Source organism: Mobula birostris, chromosome X, assembly GCF_030028105.1.
Source record: "Mobula birostris isolate sMobBir1 chromosome X, sMobBir1.hap1, whole genome shotgun sequence".
Classification (NCBI taxonomy): domain Eukaryota; kingdom Metazoa; phylum Chordata; class Chondrichthyes; order Myliobatiformes; family Myliobatidae; genus Mobula; species Mobula birostris.
In genome coordinates this window covers 55017582-55032958 of record NC_092402.1, presented here as the reverse complement: position 1 = coordinate 55032958, position 15377 = coordinate 55017582, and the positions used below count along the sequence as shown (strand labels likewise).

Sequence of the window (15377 nt, the reverse complement as noted above, 5' to 3'; positions counted from 1 at the left end):
GCCTTCTTGGCTGTCACACTTGTCAGTGCAAATATGTCAAACAACACAGCTACTGCCATGTTCTTGAGACTGCTCTATAAAAGGATATTAGGCACCACAGATCTGAAGAAATTCAGTGCATTTTTTGTATTTTTGGCCACCTGGTTTGTTCAGGACTGCTGAAACATCAGAGGGGGCAATGCAACCACACTGAACTGCTACGATCAGGATTGGCACAAAGAGATCCCTCAGTACTCAATGTTCTACCCCTATAATATGGTGGATATCAAGCTATGACAGCTGCTACACCTGCTGTGATGTTGAAAAAAGTCAGTGACTAAGTCTTCCTGCTATGCTCCAAGTAGCTCATGTGCCAATGTAGAAACATTAATCATAATGCTTCCATTTGAAGAGCTTCAATGATCGTGAATGATTCCTCTGGGAATGGTTAGAAATCCTCCCTCATGAGAACAGGAGCTGCTAATCAATCAGACTTTTTAATAATTTTATGAATTAATTGCACTTGAACTATTTGCCTATTTAATGCAGAGATCTTTTTCAAGGGTGAAACTGAGGTCTTGCTTTCACTATTCTATAGCCAATGGAGGAATTGCCCAAATCATACTGTCATGCTGATCTGTCATATTCCATTCTCACCAGCTGTAAACAGACTTTACTGCATATATTGGCGGGTGAGTCAACCATTATTCAAGTGCAGAATTTAAATTGTAGAAAAAACTCATACCAGGTGTCTCTGCCAGTGCTTCAAGCCAAGGACATCAGAATACACAATGAACATACCCCTTTGTGAATTTTGTAATATTCTTGTTTCAGTCCTACTTGAGTCCCCTCCCTCACTACTTTTTGTGCTGTGCTGTTGACTATTTTAGCATCACTTGCTCTTTCACTTTGAACAACTCATCAAATTGTAAATTTCCATCTTGCTCTCATCTTGATTCTTCTATTCATTTTTTTTCCCAAATTCTCTATCACTAATCATTTAAGAAAATTAAATTCACGGGCAGGAGTTGGCCAAACAACCTCGCTTACCTGCTCTACCATGCATTCAGGTCAGGACTGATCTGACTTTGGCCTCAACTCCACTTTCCAGTCTGTCCTCTTAACCCCCGACTCCCCTATTGGCTAAAGGCAGAGAGCTGGGGATTCTGATTTGAAAAAACATGAAGCTACTGTAACATTACTCAATGGCAAGGAATAAAGTCATTCATATCCTGTGATGAATCAAGAATCAGAATCAGGCTTATTATCACCGGTATGTGACGTGAAATTTGTTAACTTAGTAGCAGCAGTTCAATGCAATACATAATCTAGCAAAGAAAAGATAACAATAAGTAAAATAAAAATAATAATAATCAATAAACAAGTAAATCAATTACATATATTGAATAGATTAAAAAAAACATGCAAAAGCAAAAATATTGTATATTAAAAAAAAGGTGAAGTAGTGTCCAAAGATTCAATGTCCATTTAGGAATCAGATGGCAGAGAGGAAGAAGCTGTTCCTGAATCGCTGAGTGTGTGCCTTCAGGCTTCTGTACCTCCTACCTGATGGTAACAGTGAGAAAAGGGCATGCCCTGGGTGTTGGAGGTCCTTAATAATGGACGCTGACGCTGCCTTTCTGAGACACCACTCCCTAAAGATGTCCTGGGTACTTTGTAGGCTAGTACCCAAGACGGAGCTGACTAGATTTACAACCTTCTGCAGCTTCTTTCGGTCCTGCACAGTAGCCCCTCCATACCAGACAGTGATTCAGCCTGTCAGAATGCTCTCCACGGTACAACTATAGAAGTTTTTGGGTGTATTTGTTGACATACCAAATCTCTTCAAACTCCTAATGAAGTATGGCCAGTAAGAGGCCAGTAAGGATCCAAAAAAATAAAAATAAATCTGTAATTTCTTAAATCATTGGTGTGAGCATACTTAGGATAATGTGAACTGTTTTGGTCATCACAATACGAGACTTTGATAATATAACTATTAACAAGATCAACCAGGTTGACAGAGATTGAAGAGACTTGGTGTATGTGGGGTGATTTACATAAGTTATATGTTTTTACTAAGAAAGACATAGTGAAAAGTAACAATATATAATGTACTCATCTAATTATTTTGAAGTGGTAAAGCAATAAGCTGACCAGCAAGATATCTACAGATGCAGTTAACATATGACCATACATATTATGAGCAAGAGTAGGCACTCAGCACATGAAGCCTGTTCAGCTTAAGATCATGATTGATCTAAGTGTAACATTAACTTCTGCGATAGCCTTTTACCCTTTGCTCATCAAAAATTGATCTAACTCTGCTTTAAAAATATTCAAAGTCTCTCCTCCAGTTTAATCAAGGCTCAGTTAGGCAACAGAAAACAAAAGAGAGATAATGGATACTTTCTTGAATTCAAATCCCATATGGGTCTGTGCAGTACCTCAACCTATAACAATAACTTAAATGCCACAATAGTGACCTATAATAAGGTAAGTGTTGTTGACGCAATGACTATTGTAGAAAGGTGCACAGAATTAGAAAGAACTTTGATGCATTAAGTGATTAAGTGAATAAGAACTGTAGATAACGGATTTCAACACAGCTACATTAATATGGTCCATTTTGGACAAAAGGATAGGAATAAGAATTTTGAATGGTGACAGACTTGGAACAGTAGAAGTCAAAAAAGATCTAGAAGTCTAAACACAAAGAATACTAAGACAGTCAGGTACAATAATTTTTAAAAGCTAACCTTTTCATCTTGAGACCTTATATGTGTGGGTCACAAACCTCTCCAACATTGGGTGTTTCCTGGGTCTGCTGAAGAGAATGGAAATTAAGTACTTTGATTCCTGAGTCAACCAGGATCGTTGATCAACCTGGCCTGATGGAACTAAACCTTTACTCACCTAGCAATTTTGTTGTTCTTAACAAAATTTTCCAATGCTTAAGAAACAGAAGTCTCAAGTTCAGAGAACTGCAGACTGCAGACATTTTGAAGGTCATAATAAGGGACAAAATTAAACCCGTGCATGCAGTTCTCCTAGTAACTCACTCCCCAAAAACACTTTTTTGATTGAGTGTAAGGTGGAAAAGCAGCATATTGGAATCAGCTTCTCACGAACCATAACACATTCCAGTCCCCATGAAATCGTGAAGAACTGCTGAACTACTGAAAACACAGAGCCAAGTATTTTAAGTACGCAAGACGAGTGAGACATTCAGATCCTCCAGTTTGTTCCAAAGCTTATTTTGATTGTTGCTCATCTGTAACCTCACTCCAAATGTCTGCTTTGGTACTATACCTCTTACTCAACAAATAAAAGTAGTAAGTAGCCTTGGTTCTGACAGTTAATCCTCAACCTCAACAGAATTTTGAGGGAGTTCCTTACTGTTTATATTTAAACAAGAAGTGTTGGCCAACACATTACCCTTGAACATCTAGTTAGGCACCCTTAATATGGAGTCTTCCAGCAAGTGAAACAGTTTCCCTCCATCTACCTCAATAATGCACAACCTTTTTCTTGGTAAGGAGGAACAGACTGGTAATCTAAATTACTTTTGAGTGTCAAATCACATGTAACGCATTTCATTCATTCTAGCCATAGAAACATAGAAAGGGGGACACACAAAATGCTGGAGGAACCCAGCCGGTCAAGTAGCATCCGTGGGAAAAAAAAGTAAACAGTCAACATTTTGGGCTTAGACCCTTCTTCAGGACAGAGAGAAGCGGAAGATGTCTGAATTAAAAGGTGGGGGGGGAGGGAGGGGAAAGAGGCTAGCTGGAAGGTGATAGGTGAAAGGGTCAGCAGGGAAACCAGCCATTTGGCCCAGTGTTCTTCCCAATTCGACACCAATTCTATTTTAACCTATTTTTTATCCCCCACATTCTCATACAACAGCCAATTAACCTACCAAACTGCACATCTTTGGGATTTAAGAGGAAATCAGAACACCTAGGTGAAATCCATGCAGGCACAGGGAAAACATGCAAACTTCATAGACAGAATTAAAATCAGAATCACGCAAACACGAGGAATTCTGCAGATGCTGGAAATTCAAGCAACACACATCAAAGTTGCTGGTGAACGCAGCAGGCCAGGCAGTATCTCTAGGAAGAGGTACAGTCGACGTTTCGGCCGAGACCCTTCGTCAGGACTAACTGAAGGAAGAGTTAGTAAGAGATTTGAAAGTGGGAGGAGTAGGGGGAGATCTGAAATGATAGGAGAAGACAGGAGGGGGAGGGATGGAGCCAAGAGCTGGACAGGTGATTGGCAAAAGGGATATGAGAATCATGGGACAGGAGGCCCAGGGAGAAGGAAAAGGGGGAGGGGGGAAGCCCAGAGGATGGGCAAGGGGTATAGTCAGAGGGACTGAGGGAGAAAAAGGAGAGAGAGAAAAAGAATGTGTGCATATAAATAAATAACGGATGGGGTACAAGGGGGAGGTGGGGCATTAGCAGAAGTTAGAGAAGTCGATGTTCATGCCATCAGGTTGGAGGCTACCCAGACGGAATATAAGGCGTTGTTCCTCCAACCTGAGTGTGGCTTCATCTTTACAGTAGAGGAGGCCATGGATAGACATATCAGAATGGGAATGGGATGTGGAATTAACATGTGTGGCCACTGGGAGATCCTGCTTTCTCTGGCGGACAGAGCGTAGGTGTTCAGCAAAACGGTCTCCCAGTCTGCGTCGGGTCTCGCCAATATATAGAAGGCCACATCGGGAGCACCGGACGCAGTATATCACCCCAGCCGACTCACAAGTGAAGTGTTGCCTCACCTGGAAGGACTGTTTGGGCCCTGAATGGTGGTAAGGGAGGAAGTGTAAGGGCATGTGTAGCACTGATCCCACCACTAAGCACATCTTTCCCTCCCCCCACCACTCTGCTTTCCGCAGGGATTGCTCCCTACACAACTCCCTTGTCCATTCGTCCCCCCCATCCCTCCCCACTGATCTCCCTCCTGGCACTTATCCGTGTAAGCGGAACAAGTGCTACACATGCCCTTACACTTCCTCCCTTACCACCATTCAGGGCCCCAGACAGTCCTTCCAGGTGAGGCAACACTTCACCTGTGAGTCGGCTGGGGTGATATACTGCGTCCGGTGCTCCCGATGTAGCCTTCTATATATTGGCGAGACCTGACGCAGACTGGGAGATCGTTTTGCTGAACACCTACGCTCTGTCCGCCAGAGAAAGCAGGATCTCCCAGTGGCCACACATTTTAATTCTACATCCCATTCCCATTCTGACATGTCTATCCATGGCCTCCTCTACTGTACAGATGAAGCCACACTCAGGTTGGAGGAACAGTACCTTATATTCCGTCTGGGTAGCCTCCAACCTGATGGCATGAACATTGACTTCTCTAACTTCTGCTAATGCCCCACTTCGCCCTTGTACCCCATCCATTATTTACATACACACATTCTTTCTTTCACTCTCCTTTTTCTCCCTCTGTCCCTCGGACTATACTTCTTGCCCATCCCCTGGGATTCCCCCTCCCCCTTTTCTTTCTCCCTGGGCCTCCTGTCCCATGATCCTCTCATATCCCCTTTGCCAATCACCTGTCCAGCTCTTGGCTCCATCCCTCCCCCTCCTGTCTTCTCCTATCATTTCGGATCTCCCCCTCCCCCTTTCAAATCTCTTACTAGCTCTTTCTTCAGTTCGTCCTGACGAAGGGTCTCGGCCTGAAATGTCGACTGTACCTCTTCCTAGAGATGCTGTCTGACCTGCTGCGTTCACCAGCAACTTTGATGTGTGTTGCTAAAATCAGAATCAGTTTTGTTATCACTGACATATGTTGTAAAATTTGTTGTTTTGCAGCAGCAGTACATCGCAATACATAAAAATCACTCTAACGTACAATTATATATAAAAAAATAAATAAACTGTGCAAAAAGAGAGCATAAATGAACTAAATGACAGCCTCCACAGCCCTCCTGAATAGAAAGTTGTATTGTGCTATAGTGTTCTATGTTCTATAGATAGGTACATGGATGATAAAAAGAGAGTTATGTGGGAGGGAAGAGTTAGGTTGATGTTAGAGTAAGTTAAAGGTCAGCACAACATCGTAGCCAAAGGGCCTGTTTTAAATTGTTTAATTTAAAATTAAAACTGTGCTATACTGTTCTACATTCTGTGGAAACATCCACCACCTTCTGAGTCAAGAAATTTCTTGCCGATGTCCTAAATGGCTTGCCCTTTATTTTGAGACTTGGGCCCCTAATTTGAAACTACATCATCATGGGAAACATCCTCACTGTATTTACCCTATCCACTCTAAGCTTCAATGAAGTCATCTCATTCTTCACAACTCCACTTAAGGTGGCTAAATCTACTTAATCTCACCTTATATGGAAGACCTGTTGATCCAAAAGGTTAAAATTTACAGACAACATAAAGATCAGAGGTGCCATGGAGAGTAGGATGGAATTGCAGTGGACAGCATGCAGATGAGATTCACCAGGATGCTGCCCATATTGAAGGATTTCAGTTATAAGGAGTGATTGGATAGGAGCACAGGAGGCTGAGGGGTGACCTGAAAAATATGTATAAAATGAAGACCTGAAATACTGCCACTCAATATAGAGGTATGGATTAGACTTACAAAGACAACACCAGCAATGCAAGGGTATTTTTTTTTTAAATTTGGAGATACAGCATGGAACAAGTTCTTCCGGTCCAACGGGCCATGCATCCCCAGCAACACACCTGTTTAACACTAGACTAATCACAGGACAATTTATAATGACCAATTAACCTACTAAACAGTCCATCTTTTGGACAATGGGAGGAAACTGGAGAACCCAGAGAAAACCTATGCGGTCACAGGGAGAACATACAAACTTCTTACAGATGGCGCCAGAATTGAACTCTGAACTCCGATGCCCGAGTTGTAATAGTGTCGCACCAACCACTATGGTACTGTGGTGCCCCCATTCTTACCCTGTCAGAAAACAATGATCAGACTGTCAGGCTGATTCACTCTACATATGGAGGAAGATGAGAGAGTGACGTATAGAGATCTTTAAGATGTTGAAAGGTTTTGATGGAGCAGATATTCCTACTAGTAGTGAAGAGCATAACTAAGGTGGTCACTAAGAAATCGAAAAGGGAATTCAGAAGAAGCTTCCTTACACAAAAGGCAATGAGAACGTGATTCCTATAGGGGTAGTAGAACAACGAGTATAAGGGGAGACTGGACAAGAGTATGAGGATAAGGGAACAAGAGTTACGCTGCCAGATTTTGACAGGAAGAGACTTGAATGGAGTTTAACCACCGGCAATGACCGGGTGAGCCAAATAGCCTGCTCTGGTCATTATGTCTAATATAATTATATGTACAAATAAATAACTTACCATAATCCTGATCTCCAGGCCAGAAATCCACATACAAATGAAAGGGACCTCTGTTTCCAAATATTTGCAAGATGGGCCTCCACATGGGAGTCCAATAACAGAATGAAACTACAGATAAGTCAGCAGTTTTTGCTCAGTATGTTTAGTTAACTCAAGTGGAAGCAACTGAAGGCTAACAGTTGCCTTTAGAAATACAGGCCACTGCCAGCCATAATTCATCCCAAAATATTTCCAGGCAGTGATTATTGTTACTAAGACCAGCCCATAATGCCAATTCATAATTGTAATAACAATGTCAGCAATGCTGTTAAGTTAGAAGCTCCAGAATTTTGACCTACTGATAAAGGATGAGACATTTATTGCACAACAGTCTGCATACAAGTCATGTTGTTTCCAATACGCTTGTTCCCTTATCAGTGGTTTTGGGAGGTGCTGTTGAAAAAATTGTGACAAGCTACTGCAGTATAACTTGTAGCTGGTACATACAGATAAGAAGAAAGAAAAAAGGAGGCAGATAAAGCCAGCTGGGGGGGAGAAAGGAGGGGAAGGGGAGGTGGAGGTGAAGGTAGTGACAAAGGCTAGAAGGTTATAAGTAGAAACAAGAGGCTGCTGATGCTGGAATCGGATAAGTAAAGAGGGTGATGAGTAGGACCAGATAAGAGAGGGGTGAGGAACAGCTGGAACCAGTGGGGGAAGAGAACAGGAGACCCAGTAGTTAGTAACATGCAGATGGAACCAGGTGTGGAGGGGAATAAAACAATGGCATGCAACCAGGAGGTCAGGATGCTCATTATGGACAGAGTGCAGATATATTCCCCAAAACAGTTGCCAAGTTCACATCTGGCCTCACCAATGTAGAGAAGACCACATTTACAGCAATGAATGCAGTAGATCAGGTTGGAGGAGGTGCAAAGGAATCTTTGCTTAACCCAGAAAGGCTGTTTAAATCTCTGGATGATGGAGAAGGTGTAGGGACAGGTGTTATACCTCCTATATCCTGCCTGGAGATGAGAACACATGGGTGGATAGGGATGAGAATATGTGACTGGTGGTGAAATCACTGTGCATCTGGCAAAAATGGCAAAGGATAATGTGAAGGCTGGTAGGGTGAAGAGTAGAGAACCAAGTGAACTCTATTTCTGTGCTGTCTGGATGGGGGTAGTGAGAGCAGAAATGCATGAAATGCAAGTGAAGCTCTATCAACCACAGCAGCAGGGAAGCTGGATTTCCTTAAATAGAAGAATATTTCAGATGTCATGGAGCAGAGAGTTGCACCATGAGAGTAGACGCAGGAGAATGAAGAAACTGAGTAAAAAGGATGGCAAGGATGGTTGACTCACCAAAAGGATGATTCGTAAGGACTGGAAGAGGTGTAGTCTAGGTAGACATGGATGTCAGTGGATAGTTTACGTGCTGAAATGAAGATGCAGAAAAGGGACAGAGGTGTCAGAAATGAGGGTGGGGTTGAAGTTTGTGGTGAAGGTATAAACCTGCTGAGTTCACACCTCCCTCCTATCACCCTCTTTTGACTCTACGCCTGAGCCAGCTCCATACCCCGCTGGGTTTTCACCAACTGCAGTCCCCCTCACAACCTCCCCCCCACTGATGCTATGAACACCAAGCTCCCATCTCCCAAATCATCACAGATTTCATCACATCATCACACCCTTCATCCTGAAAGTGTTCCAACCATGCCCTGCTACCTCTTACCCCCACTGCCTATAATTTCACTTCCATCCAATTCAGTCAGACGTCCAATTCAACTGAGTACATGAAGAGATTTAGCGTTCACTTCTTTTAACCTAATTGTCATTTTCGTAACTTTCTCACCAGCATGGAAGTCACTGGAAAAGAAATAAACTGATAAGGCTTTGCTACATACTGAATCTACTTTCAACCTCCTGACTGCAGTTTGACCATTAGACCATAAGACATTGAAGAATTATCCCATTCGGCCCGTCAAGTCTGTTCCACCATTTGATCATAGCTGATCCATTTCCCCTTCTTGCCCTGACTTAGCAAGAATCTATCACCCTCCACTTTAAATACACTCAATGACCTGGGCTCCACAACTGCCTGGACTCCAACATCTTCTCAACCAGTGAGGTCAGGCTAACTGGCCTATAATTTCCTTCCTTCTGACCCCCTCCGTTCTTGAAGAGTGGAGTTGCATTTGCAATTTTCTAGTCTTCCAGAACCATTCCAGAATCTAATGAATCTTGAAAGATCTTTACTAATGTCTCCACAGTCTCTTCAGCTACCTCTTTCAGAACCTTGGGATGGAATCCATCTGGCCCAGGTGACTTACCTACCTTCAGACCTTTCAGCTTCCCAAGCACCTTCTCCCTTGTAATAGCAACTGTGCTCACTTCTGCCCTGACACTCTCGAACATCTGGCATACGGCTAGTGTCTTCCACAGTGAAAATTGATGCAACATACTTATTCAGTTCATCCGCCATTTCCTTGTCCTCCATTTTTAACTGAATGTCGTTTTCTAGCCGTCTGATATCCCCCAACTTTTACTCCTTATATATCTAAAAAAACTTCTGGTATCCTCTTTGATTTTATTGGCTAGCTCACCTTCATATTTCATCTTTTCACTCCTTATCACTTTCTTATTTGCCTTCTGGTTGTTTTTAAATCTTCCCAATCTCGAGATGTATTTATCCTGCACCTTCCGAATTGCTCCCAGAAACTCCAGCCATTGCTGCTCTGCTGTCATCCCTGCTAATGTCCCCCTTCCAATTAACTTTGGCCAGCTCCTCTCTCATGCCTCTGTAATTTCCTTTACTACACTGTAATACTGATTCAGCTGTCTTCAGCTTCTCTCTCTCAAAATGCAGGGTGAATTCTATCTTATTACGATCACCACATCCTATGGTTCCTTTACCTTAACCTCCCTTATCAAATCTGATTAATTACACAACATCCAATCCAGAATAGCTGATCCCCTAATGGACTTAACTACAAGCTGCTCTAAAAAGCCATCTTCGAGGCATTCTACAAATTTTCTCTCTTGGGATTCAAAATCAGTATCAAACTGATTTTCCCAATCTACCTACATATTGAAATCCCCCATGATTATCATAACATCGCCCTTTTGAAATGCATTTTCTGTCTCCCATTGTAATTTGTAGCCCTTATCCTGGCTGCTGTTCAAAGGCCCTTCAAGTTCTTTTTACCCTTGCAGTTCCTTAACTCTACCTTATGTCAACATCTTCCAATCTTACGTCACCTCTTTCTAAGGATTTGATTTCGCTTTTTTACCAAGAGCCACACCATCCCTGTCTACCTTCCTGTGCTTTTGATACAATATACATCCTTGGACATTAAGCTCTCAACTTTCAGTCACGACTCACTGATGCCCACAATGTCATACCTGCCAATCTCTAAATGCACTACAAGTTCATCTCCCTTATTTCGTATAGTATGTGCATTGAAATATAACATCTTCAGTCCTGTATTCATCACCCTTTTCAATATTGTCAACCTATTACTCTGCAACTTATCCCACTGACCACAATTTTGCCATATCATCTGCTTGTCCTTCCTGACAGTCTCACTACACACTGCCTCTGCTTGTATATCCACTGCCCCATCCTCAGCCCTATCACTCTGGTTGCCATCCCCCTGCCAAATTGGTTTAAACCAACCCCAACGCCTCTAGTAAACCTGCCAGCAAGGATATTGGTCCCCCTGGGGTTTAGGTGTAGCTAGTCCCTTCTGTACAGGTCATACCTTCCCCAAAAGAGATCCCAGTGATCCAGAAATCTGAAATCTTGTCCCCTGCACCAGTTCCTCAGCCACACATTCATCTGCCAAATCATCCTATTCTTACGCTCACTGGTGTGTGGGACAGGCAGCAATCTAGAGATCACTTTGCTGGAGGTCCTGCTTTTCAGTTTTTACCTAGCTCCTTAAATTCGGTCTACAGGACTGCCTCCATTTTCCTACCGATGTCATTGGTACCAATATGTACCATGACTTCTGGCTGCTCGCTCTTCTCCTTTAGAATGCTGTGGACCTGCTCCAAGACATCCCTGACCCTAGCACTGGGAGGCAACATATCATCTGGGTGTCTTTGTCGCATCCACAGAATCTCCTGTCTGCTCTTCTATCTATGGAATTCCCTATCACTACTGAAATCCTCTTCTTCCCCCCTTCCTTTCTGAGTCGTGGCAGACATCCGATCACTGTGGCTTCCCCCCTTGGTAAGTTGTTCCCCCCGACAGTATCCAAAGTGGTAAACATAATCCACTCCAGACTATACATAAACAATCTGAACACTTCAGTTAAGTTCTAACCTGTAACTCAAACCCAGGAATCAATAGCTGTACTCTCAATATCTCTGTTAACTGTTAATCAAGCTCTATCACAGTCAGTTTAGGATAAGCCCAGGAACTACATACCAAGCAGTTTAACCTTGGAAATGCACAAGTTGTGGGAACCATAATCAACTTGGACAACTGTGCTTGTTTATGGGAAATGTTGTCTGACCAACTTGATAGAGCTGCTTTTGGAAATAAGAGAAGGCTGATAAACATACTACAAATAATACTGTATCCACTTACAAAAAATGCATTGGGTAAAAAAGGTAAAGTGCCACATCCATATTGAAGTCTATGAAACAAAAAGGGGCTACAACAGCACAGAAACAAAATTGGCTATGTCACAGGGAAAGGGTGCTTTTCCAACTGGTGTGAAATTTATCATAGAGTTTGTTGAGCTTTAATAGTGATTTGATAGGGGTAAACAAAATGATGACAGGTATAGATGCAAGGTAAATGCAAGGAGGTTTTTTGCACTGAGGTTGGGTGGAACTACAACTGGAGGTCATGGGTTAAGGGTGAAAGGTGAAAATTTAAGGGGAACATGAGAGAAAACTTCTTCACTCAGAGGGTTGTGAGTGTGTGCAATGAGCTGCTAGCACATTCAAGTCTATGCTGGCTTTCATAGTATTCCCATCAGTTTCATTCCCACTGTTCATTTCGTGGCAATTTGCTCATCCCTAAATACCCATCAACTCCTGGTGTTCTTGCCACCCAATGACATGAGGAATTAGGTTAACTGTTAACCTAATAGCATGTCGTTGTGATTTGGGAGAGAGTCATCCCTCTTTGATTAAAGAAAAAAGTCAGTTGAAAACTTCTGCTTTCAAATCATTTTGGGAGCTTAAGTTATATTTATTATAATGATAAATTTTAAGTAACTATTTGGTATTGAGTATTTTAGATTAGATTAGATTCAACTTTATTGTCATTGTACCGAGTACAGATACAAAGCCAATGAAATGCATTTAGCAACTGACCAGAAATGCAAAGAATAGGGTTATTTACAAAGTAACTGCGAATAAAAAAGTGCTACAGCACACAAATATAAAAGTACTGAGACTGTACAATATGGATGCAATACTGCTTAGCACTGTGATGAGAGGTTCAGCAGTGTCACAGCAGTGCTTTTATTCAAAGCAAAAATATAAAAGGCATTCCAAATGAGGAAAACCACAAATAACAGGTCACGTGCTTTAAGCTAGTAGCGAAGTCTGTACGATAAGCTTGCATTAATGGCACAATAGAGGGCATAACGGGGCACTGGAAAATGACTGACAAATAAAAGGATGGCATCACTAGTGTGAAAGACAGTTCAAGTCCCATAATGCCACCCTGAAATGAGCATTAGCTCATTCACTCTTACGCCCCAAAATTCAATCTGCTAATTATCAGATTTCTCCACAATCTCACAAGACACTTGGTAACACAGCCAAGCCTATAACTGGCCTTTGTCTAGTGCTGTGCTGCATTTCCAGCTTGCGACTGATCATTGCATTGATATTCTCCCACTTTAAGGTTCCTGGAGTCCTATTTCAATCACCAAGTTGGCCCTTCAACTCTGCTCCCAAACTCCAGCACATCCCTTCCAACCCTGTGAGCTTTAGCTCTGGTCTCTATGCTCTTTGTCCAATTGACTGTCTCCAGCTTCCAGGACTACTGCCTGCTATGTGTTTCCTCTTTCACCCAGAATTTACCATTTCTAACTATAGCCATGCACCCTACCCACTACAAACCAAACGCCATGCTCAGACCCACCCACTCACTTCAGCTCCTCCTTGCCCTTTCAACCCTGCTACCTCACCATTCTCAATAACCATCCTAGGCTGCTGCCCTATGTTCAAATATTTATAAAAGCAACCCTCATACACCCCTCCCTATTCATTACTGGGTACTGCCACCCACCTACCTTCACATCAGATTGCACATAACCAACTCCCCATCACCTCCATTTCATTATGGAAAAGTCATATCCATTAACTTCCTGTCAGCACTGCAGGCCATTCATTAGCACTATCCCAGTGGGACAACACACACCTGAATCATGCCAAGACAAGTGCCTTACCAAGCTGCCAAACTAGAGAGGATTTAAAGTAAGTAGTAGGGGCAAGCAATAAAAGTTAGGAAGATGCAGTAAGTCAAAGAGTAGAGTTGTAGACAAGGTGAGGAAGTAAGATAACAGCATAGGAATTAATAGAGTGTGGCAGGAAGGGATGAAGTGAAGAAATCTAAGAATAAATCATTTAAGTCCAAATGTTAAAAAAAAATCATGACAAGACAAAACTAAAGGTTCTGTACTTGGGTGCCTATGGCATTTGAAACAAACAAATGACCTGAGAGGACAAATAGTACTGATCTGATGACCATCACACAGAACTGTCGACAGGACAACGAAGGTTGGGACCTGGATATTCTATTTTGGAAGAACAGGAAGCTGGGGAAGGTGGTAGAGTGGTTCTGTTAACTAACATTGGTCTGAGTGTGATCGAGAGCAATGACACTCATTCAGAAGCTGAGGATGTAGGAGTTGATTGTGTAGAGATAAGAAACAATTAAGGGCTTAAAGTTGCTTGTGAGAATGTTGTACAGGCCCTTGAAGAGTGAACAAAGGTAACGGGAGCTTGTCAGAAAGGCACAGTGAAGTGAGTGGGGAAGTTTGTCTATACATGCAGTAGACTAGAAACTCAGATGTACACATGTTGTGTGGATGGGCAGATCACAATGTTTTCAGGGTGATTCTGTAGAACAGCACACTCTAGAACCAAGCAGAGAGCAGTCTACACTAGACCAGGTATTGTACAATGAGACAGTATCAATGCCCTCACAATGAAGGCAACTCTCAGTAGCAGCAATCAGAATGTGATTGAATCTTACATTCAGTCGGGGAGAGAGAGGAGTGGGTCCGAGAAAAATATTTTAAACTTAAATATGAATGATAAAGAGGGGACACAAGCAGAGCTGGCTAAAGTGAGCTGGGGTCAGTCAGTGGAGACACAGTGGCAGATGTTGATGGGAATTGTTCAGAATACACAGAACAGATACATTCCAGTGAGAAAGAAAATTCCGGTGGTTCACTAAATAAGCTAAAAGTAGTAACAGACTTAATGAACAAGCACATCATTGGGCCGAGATGGATGGCTAGTCAAGAGACTGGACAGAAGATGAAAAACCGCAAAGAGCTGATAAAAGGCAAGAAACCCTAACAAGAATTGTAAGAACAGATAATATTCCATAGATATTTTTAAAAGTTACATTGAGTGATGGCCTTAAAGTTAGTTAGTTTGGGTAATCAATATTGGAAAACAGAGAGGTGCTAGATGAAATAAACAGGTATTTTGCACAAGTCTTCACAATATATGCAAGCAACATCTCAGTAATAGGTGTGAACTAAGAACTGGAAGGGAGGGAGGAGCTCAGGAACATTACCACTGAAAATTAGAGTCACACTGAGCAAATTGTAGGCACAGCTGAGATGACCAGACACCAGGCCCTGATAGACTTCAACCTAGACTTCATCGTAGGACCTTAAAAGAAGTGGCTAGTGAGACAGTTGATCCATTGGTTTCAATTTTCCAAACCTCACTAGATCTGGGGAAGTTGCATTAGATTGGAAAATAGCATAAATAGATTAAATAAAATAACTCCTTTATTCAAAAAAAGGCAGAAAACAAGAAAACAGAAAACAAAAAACAAGAACAA

General features: G+C 42.2%; 1 protein-coding gene across 5 annotated transcripts in view; it reads right to left on the bottom strand.

The window, feature by feature from the left end:
* The window catches only part of LOC140191954 (zinc finger protein 148-like), a 116343-nt gene that overhangs the window by 91906 nt on the left and 9060 nt on the right, over positions 1–15377 (bottom strand). The window contains exon 2 of one of the 5 annotated variants that reach the window (XM_072249883.1): positions 2739–2806. The exons of the other annotated variants lie outside the window; for them this stretch is intronic. The gene's annotated coding sequence lies outside the window, so the exon portion shown is untranslated. The remainder of the gene's footprint in view (positions 1–2738; positions 2807–15377) is intronic. 5 annotated transcript variants of the gene reach the window in all.